Source organism: Triticum urartu, chromosome 1 (assembly GCF_003073215.2).
Source record: "Triticum urartu cultivar G1812 chromosome 1, Tu2.1, whole genome shotgun sequence".
Classification (NCBI taxonomy): domain Eukaryota; kingdom Viridiplantae; phylum Streptophyta; class Magnoliopsida; order Poales; family Poaceae; genus Triticum; species Triticum urartu.
This window is the reverse complement of record NC_053022.1, coordinates 121,493,806-121,502,922: the sequence shown is the minus strand read 5'-3', so window position 1 is coordinate 121,502,922 and position 9,117 is coordinate 121,493,806.

Genomic DNA, 9,117 nt, shown 5'->3' with positions numbered 1-9,117 from the left:
GACAACAAGCTAAGAATCACCACAGATGATTAGCTTCTTTATCTCCAGCTCTATCGCAATCATGAGGCCGGCAAGTAGCCCTTCATACTTTGTTGTGTTGTTGGTAGCATCCTCCCTGGGAAAGTGCATCTGGAGGTGCTCTCTGGTGGGTGCAAAAAGTAGCACTCCAGCTCCAGCGCCTTGCAGTGAGAAAGCTCCATCAAAGTACATTACCCACTCCTTAAGGGTCTCCCTACCAGCAAGAGTTGTTTCCTGAACTTCTTCATCATGTGTTGGTGTCCATTCTTCAATAAATTCTGCCAGTGCCCTGCTTTGGATAGTCACCGTGCTTTCAAACTTGAAAGCAAAGAATGAAAATTCTAGTGCCCACTCTACTATCCTGTTGGTAGCTTTGGGGTTCCTCCGAATAAGATGTAACAGAAGGTAAGTCAGAACTGTGATCTTGTGAGCTTGGAAATAATTGTGTAGCTTCCTCGAGCTCGAGGCCATAAGAAGGCTGAAGATCAATTTTTGCACCCCAGAGTACTTTGACCTAGCCCCCTATAGGAGGGAGCTGACAAAGTAAACTGGTCATTGCACCATCTTCTTCCTTGCTAACGCCCTTTGATTGCCAGCATCTGCTTGTGGCCCCTCCCTACCATCCACATCTGGGCTTGCCAAGGACAGGTTTGATTCATCACTAGGTGGCCTGGCTGTATTGGTTTCCTCTCTATCCACTTCCCTCTGCCCACCAAGGCAACACTAACCACTTAATTCATTGATATCAAATATAGCAACAATGACTCTTGTGGCTTAGGCGCGACCAAGATTGGTGCAGAGGGAAGGTAGGTTTTCAAATCTCGTAGTGCATAAATGGACCTACTTAGCGCGGCAACACAGCCAGCCAGACATCTCACACATTGGGGAACATAGCATGCAATTTCAAAAAAATTCCTACGCTCACGCAAGATCTATCTAGTAGATGCATAGCAATGAGAAGGGGAGAGTGTGTCCACGTACCCTCATAGACCAAAAGCGGAAGCGTTTGACAACGCAGTTGATGTAGTCGAACTTCTTCTCGTTCCGACTGATCAAGCACCGAACGTACGTCACCTCTGAGTTCTGCACACATTCAGCTCGATGACGTCCCTCGAACTCTTGATCCAGCAAAGTGTCGAGGGAGAGTTTCGTCAACACGATGGTGTGGTGACGGTGATGGTGAAATGATCTGCACAGGGCTTCGCCTAAGCACTACAACAATATGACCGGAGGAGTAAACTGTGGAGGGGGGCGCCGCACATGGCTAAAAGTTCTTTCTGTGTGTTCTAAGCACCCCCTCCCCACATATATATAGGTGGGAGGGGGAGGGGGACATCCATGGGGCGCCCCAAGTAGGAGGAATCCTACTTCTGGGGCTCCTCGAATTCGGCCTCCCCCTTTCCTTTTCTCCGGAGGGGGGAAGGAAAGAGGGGAGAGGGGAAAGGAAGGGGGAATCCTATTCCCTCTATTTCCTTTCCTCCTCCCCTTTCCTTTCTCCACTTAGGCCGGCTCATATGGGGGCACACCAGCCCACTAGGGGCTGGTCTTTCCTTCCCTTAGCCCAATAAGGCCCATATCTTTGTCGGGGGGGGGGGTGCCCGGAACCCTTTCCGGTGACCCGATACATACCTGGTACCCCGGGAACACTTTTGGTGTCCAAATACTATCGTCCTATATATGAATATTTACCTCTCGACCATTTCGAGACTCCTTATCATGTCTGTGATCTAATCCGGGACTCTGAACAACATTCGGTCACCAAATCACATAACTCATATAGTATAAATCGTCATCAAGAGTTAAGCATGTGGACCCTACGGGTTCAAGAACTATGTAGACATGATCGAGACACCTCTCAGGTCAATAACCAATAGAGGAACCTGGATGCTCATATTGGTTCCCACATATTCTACGAAGATCTTTATCGGTCAAACCGTTATGAGAACATGCGTTATTCCCTTTGTTATCAGTATGTTACTTGACTGAGATTCGATCGTCGGTATCTCCATACCTAGTTCGATATCATTACCGGCAAGTCTCTAAACTTGTTCCGTAATGCATCATCCTGCAACTAACTCATTAGTCACATTGCTTGTAAGGCTTATTATGATGTGCATTACCGAGAGGGCCCAGAGATACCTCTCCCATACTCGGAGTGAGAAATCCTAATCTTGATCTATGCCAACCCAACAAACACCTTCGGAGATACCTATAGAGCATATTTATAATCACCCAGTTACATTGTGATGTTTGATAGCACATAAGGTATTCCTCCGGTATCCAGGAGTTGCACAATCTCATAGTCAAAGGAATATGTATATGACATGAAGAAAGCAATAGCAATAAAACTTAACGATCATTATGCTAAGCTAACAGATGGGTCTTGTCCATCACACCATTCTCCTAATGATGTGATCCCGTTCATCGAATGACAACACATGTCCATGGTTAGGAAACTTAACCATATTTGATTAACGAGCTAGTCTAGTAGAGGCTTACTAGGGACACGATGTTTTGTCTATGTATCCACACATGTATCAAGTTTCCATTTAATACAATTCTAGAATGAATAATAAACATTTATCATGATATAAGGAAATATAAAATAACAACTTTATTATTGCCTCTAGGGCATTTTTCCTTCAGTCTCCCACTTGCACTAGAGTCAATAATCTAGTTCACATCGCCATGTGATTTAACACCAATAGTTCACATCGTCATGTGATTAACACCCATAGTTCACATCGCGATGTGACCAACACCCAAAGGGTTTACTAGAGTCAATAATCTAGTTTACATCGCCATGTGATTAACAACCAAAGAGTACTAAGGTGTGATCATGTTTTTCCTGTGAGAGAAGTTTAGTCAACGGGTCTGTCATATTCAGATCCGTATGCATTTTGCAATTTTTTATGTCTACAATGCTCTGCATGGAGCTACTGTAGCTAATTGCTCCCACTTTCAATATGTATCCAGATCGATACTCAGAGTCATCCAGATCGGTGTCAAAGCTTGCATCGATGTAACTCTTTACGACAAACTCTTTATCACCTCCATAACTGAGAAACATTTCCTTAGTCCTCTTTAGGTACCTAAGGTAATTTTGACCGTTGTCTAGAGATCTATTCCTAGATCACTACTGTACTCCCTTGCCAAACTCATGGCAAGGTATACAATAGGTCTGGTACATAGCATAGCATACTTTATATAACCTATGACTGAGGCATTGGGAATGACTTTCGTTCTCTCCATATATTCTGTCGTGGTCGGGTTTTGAGGCTTACTTAACTTTACACCTTGTAACACAGGTAAGAACCCTTTCTTTGACTGATCCATTTTGAACCTTCAAAATTATGTCAAGGTATGTGCTTTGTGAAAGTCCTATCTAGCGTCTTGATCTATCTCTATAGATCTTGATGCTCAATATATAAGCATCTTCACCGAGGTCTTTTATTGAAAAATTTTTATTCAATTATCCTTTTATGCTATCCAGAAATTCTATATCATTTGCAATCAACAATATGTCATCCACATATAATATTAGAAATGCTATAGAGCTCCCACTTACTTTCTTGTAAATACAAACTTCAATTCAAGTCTGTATAAAACCATATGCTTTGATCACCTTATCAAAGCGTATATTCCAAGTCTGAGATGCTTGCACCAGTCCATAAATGGATCACTTGAGTTTGCACACTTTGTTAGCACCTTTAGGATCGACATAACCTTCTGGTTGCATCATATACAACTCTTCTTTAAGATATCCATTAAGGAATGCAATTTTGACATCCATTTGCCAGATTTCATAAAATGCGGCAATTGCTAACATGATTCAGACAGACTTAAGCATCGCTACGAGTGAGAAAATCTCATCGCAGTCAACACTTTGAACTTGTCAAAAACATTTTGCGACAAGTCGACCTTTGTAGATAGTAACACTATCATCAGCGTCCATCTTCCTCTTGAAGATCCATTTATTCTTAATGGCTTGCCGATCATGGGAAAGTCCACCAAAGTCCACACTTTGTTCTCAAAAATGGATCCTATCTCAGATTTCATGGCCTCAAGCCATTTATCAGAATCTGGGCTCATCATCTCTTCCTCATAGTTCATAGGTTCGTCATGGTCTAGTAACATGACTTCCAGAACAGGATTACCGTACCACTTAGGTGCGGAGCGTGCTCTGGTTGACCTACGAGGTTCGGTAGTAACTCGAGTGAAGTTTCATGATCACTATCATGAGCTTCCTCTCTAGTTGGTGTAAGCATCACTGGAACTGATTTCTGTGATGAGCTACTTTTCGATTCGATAGAAGGTACAATTATCTCATCAAGTTCTACTTTTCTCCCACTCACTTCTTTCGAGAGAAACTCCTTCTCTAGAAAGGATCCATCCTTAGCAACAAAGATCTTGCCTTCAGATCTGTGATAGAAGGTGTACCCAACAGTTTCTTTTGGGTATCCTATGAAGATGCACATCTCCGATTTGAGTTCAAGCTTATCAGGTTGAAGCTTTTTCACATAAGCATCGCAACCCCAAACTTTAAGAAACGACAACTTAGGTTTCTTGCCAAACCACAGTTCATACGGTGTCGTCTCAACGGATTTAGACGGTGCCCTATTTAACGTGAATGCAGCTGTCTCTAATGCATAACCCCAAAATGATAGTGGTAAATCGCTAAGAGACATCATAGATCACACCATATCTAATAAAGTACGGTTATGACGTTCGGACACACCATTACGTTGTGGTGTTCCAGTTGGCGTGAGTTGTGAAACTATTCCACATTGTTTTAAATGAAGGCCAAACTCATAACTCAAATATTCTCCCCTGCGATCAGCTCGTAGAAACTTTATTTTCTTGTTACGATGATTCTCCACTTCACTCTGAAATTCTTTGAATTTTTCAAATGTTTCAGACTTGTGTTTCATTAAGTAGATATACCCATATCTACTCAAATCATCTATGAAGGTTAGAAAGTAATGATACCCGCCGCGAGCCTTAGCACTCATTGGACCACATACATCGGTATGTATTATTTCCAATAAGTCAGTGGCTCGCTCCATTATTCCGGAGAACGGAGTTTTAGTCATCTTGCCCATGAGGCATGGTTCGCAATCATCAAATGATTCATAATCAAGTGATTCCGAAAGTCCATCCGCATGGAGTTTCTTTATGCGCTTTACACCAATATGACCTAAACGGCAGTGCCACAAATATGTTGCACTATCATTATCAACTATGTATCTTTTGGCATCAATATTATGAGTATGTGTATCACCATGATCGAGATTCAATAAACCATTTATATTGAGTGTATGACCATAGAAGGTTTTATTCATGTAAATAGAACAACAATTTGTCGGATCACGGGTTCCGGCAAACCCTCAAGGTTCGAACACTGGGGTGCGCGCGAAGATCTCCCCCCTACCGATCCATGTCGTAACTCAGCTAAGATCTTACGAACTAACTCGACGAACTCGCAACACAAAGGACACAAGATTTATACTGGTTCGGGCCACCGTTGTGGTGTAATACCCTACTCCAGTGTGGTGTGGTGGATTGCCTCTTGGGCTGAGGGTGAATAGTACAAGAGGAAGAATAGCCTCCTGAGGAGAGGTGTTCTTGTGCTTGGTGAACTTGTGGTTGTCCTGGTCTCTCTTGGCTAGACCGATTGATGGATCCCCTAGCTATGGTGGTGGCTAGTCCTATTTATAGGGGCCCTGGTCCTCTCCCCAAATATTGTGCAGGAAGGGAGCCAACAGCGGCCAATTTGAAAGGGGACAGCTAGTACAGCTTATCCCGACAAAAGCAGTCTTCTCTTGCCAAAGGCTCTGGTGGTGACGCTGTCTTGGGCTCCATGGTGACCTCCGTCTTGCCATCCTTCTGGTCTTGGTCTTGTTGCACTCATATAGAAACCTTTGCTTGACGCCTCGGTACTCTGCGCCTGCGCCTGGTTCCTTAGCACCGAAGAGGAAACAAGGACACTATGCGCGCTGGCGCCCGCCTGGCTTTGGTCGTCATGGCTCACGTCACTAGAACCTCGCTAGGTTCGCATTGCCTTGAACTCTCTGCCCCTCGCGAGCCAGCCTAGTGAGGCCGCTCCTGAGGAGGTCTTGTGTTGCTCGCCTCGCGAGGCTTGGCCCCTCGCGAGGGTCTTGAGTCCTTGCTGGTGAAGATGGGTCGTACGGGCCCGCTCGCAGAGCCACGCCGTGCGCTGCAGGTAGGCAAGTCTGGGGACCCCTATTCCCAGAATGCCGACAGTAGCCCCCGGGCCCAAGGCGCGCTCGGGCTTGGCTTCGAGGCAAAGCCAAAGGCCAAGTGCGGAGCGCCACGGGCCCCAATAGCCTGCGGCCTTGGTCGACGCGTGGCGATTGATTGGACGTGGGCGTCTCCGCTTCCCCACGCTGCCTCGGCAACTGCCCGACTTGACGAGTCCCTGCTGCATGCAAGGGAAATCCATCATTATTACCTTAGATCATGGAGGCCGGCGGTTGGCCTCCCGTTGGCTATAAATGGGAGGTGGGGGCGGAGCCCCATCACCAGTCTCTCCTCTGCCTCTCCCGCTTCTTCTCCTTCCTCGCTCCACTCCTCTCTGGTGCAGTGATGGCACCGATTCGGAGGTTCTCGGCCGCAGAGAAGGGCAAGGCTCCCCTCACGGGGCATTAGCTGCTCCCGCCAAAGAAGAGGAGGTCCCATCTCCGGTAGTGAGGCTGGTGGTGTCGCTTCCTTGGTACGAAAGGCCGCCGCCTGGGTACCCGCTGCCCTTGTATGCTTGTGCCGATGGTTCCGGAGGGAGGAGCGACGAGCGTCGCCGCCTGTGCCAGGGCCGTGGCCACCGTGCCGTGGAGGCGCACGCTGTCGCCCCAGGGGTCCATGCGACGGACTCCTCGTGCAAGTTCGTGATATGGGCGGCGATGCCCCCGAGCACCTGGATTTGCCTCCTGCAGTTCTTCGCCACCGAGATGCCGCTGATGGGCCCTCGCGAGCTTTGGCTGCAACACAACGACTACGACGCCCCAGCGACTGGAGCGGAGATTGGAGCCGTTGCCTCCAGGAAGATCTTCATGACCCGAGGCTAGGGCGAGATTGCTCGAGTCTGCCGCGCGCAGGGCGCCCTCGCGATCCACTTCGAGTACGAAGGCACCTCCGTGCTGTTCTTCAAGGTATTCGACGAGAAAGGCCGCTGCCCAGAGTGCTGCCCTGAAGGAGGTCGCCAGGACGATGCTGCGGCGGGCGCTGGGCCTGCCGCAGGCCTAGCCCGCAGCTCCTCCAGCAACAGCGGCGACTCCTGGTGGTCCAGCGACTCTCCCGAGCTTTACGAGACTCCGGAGACGAGCGACGACATCTATGTGCCCCCAAGCTCTCGCCGAGCCCGGAGCAGGGCTGTAGCGTCAGGCCGCCGCCGCCGCTGTTCTGGACGAGGTTGGCACCGGCCCCTGGTGGCCCACTGTTGATGATGGCATCATCCATAGGGGTACGCGTAGTTAGGACTCCCTAGGTTCTTCTCTTTTGTTCCCTGCGAGGAATCAAAAAATGGACCCCGCTAGGGCGTGTAAGGCATCTGTAGCGTCCTTTGTTGACATTATCCTTATTATGAAATTGTGCGTGTGCGTGCTCCATTCCGGCTCGGTTTCCCCTTTCCAACCTCGCGACGGCGTGGTGCTGTACGCTGACAGGTCCCGGTCCCCAGGCAGGCTTCAGCCGTCGCTGGTATGCCAGTTCGCGTGCCGTGGTCAAGGCCAGGAGGTGAGCGGCCCGAGGTCCAGTAAGAGCCCCTGAGACACGATGCTCAGGAGGTCCCCTTTGGCGTGCAAGTGACTGCCGAGAGGTAGGAGAGGGAGACTACGTCACCGCAGCGGGGCTACACAAATGAGAACTCTGCGCTGTAGCGGTTGATTGAGCGCGAAACTTATCTTGGCAATCTGGGGTCGGTTCCTTGCAAGACGCCAGGCTTGGGCGTCGGCCGCTGCTGAGTAGCTAGGTCAGACTCGCGCGGGCCTCCCTTTCCTCTCCATGTTCTTCTTGGTGATTTACGTCCTCAGGTCCCGGCCCTCGAGCGAGCTCAGCTACTGATGGTTTGCCAGGTCGCGTGCCATGGTCAAGGCCAGGCGGTGAGGGCTAGAGAGCCAGTAAGAGCTCCTGATATGTGATGCTCAGGAGCACCCCTTTTAACGCGCAAGCGAATCGCATGAGAGAAGAGGGAGAGTCTGCGGTACCGCCTGCCGTAGCCTTCAGGAAGTTTCTGCAAGTTAACGCGAGGGAGTGCACCGATCGCCGTGGTGATTGCCGATTCGCCTTCGGTATGTGGGAGGGGGCTCCCTGCTGCGGAGAGCCCCCGGGGCGTGTACAGCCCCGCCCTGACATGTGGCTTGCACGACAGGGCTAGACGAAGTGTGTCTAGGCACTCGTGAGCCAGCGCGGGACTCACGAGGCCCTACCCCAAGGCGGGTTGCGCCTGGTCTTGATTCTTGTTCACTGTCTTAGTCCTGCGAGGTGGTTAGACAACCTGCGCCGAACGAATCTCCTGAGGTTATCGCGTGAGAAAGCCAAGCACCAACGGCCCCAGGAGGTGACGTGAGCGGGGCCGGCCTGCAAGACAGAGCTCGGTCGTTGGATTTATCAACGCTGTAGGGATGGGCGCGAGCAAAGACGCTGTGCCTAATCCTCTCACGCGAAGGGTCCTGAAGAAAGACGACCGGCGCCCGGCACCCGCGATGGGCGACAATCAAGCAGGTGATAGTCATAGATAGATTAAGCATGAAAGGCAATCTAGCTCAGGTAAATGCATAAACGATAGGCGCCACTGGGTCCGGCCCGAGCGGCTTGGAGATGATGCATCCCGAGGGGCGCCCCCAGCAAGGTAAGCTAAAGACATAAACAAGGAAAGATACATGCCACAGGGACGGACCCACGCGGCCTGGGAATAATGCAGCCCCCCTGGGCACTCCCAGCTAAATGAACTTGGAAAATGTCACCTGGTTCCGTTGATGAATGGGTGTTGAGGTAGCTGAAGGTACGCGGCGAAGGGGTTGCCCCTCATGAGCCACCGGGGCCCTGAGCCTCGAGAGGCTCTGGGGGTCCCGGCGGTTCCTTGAG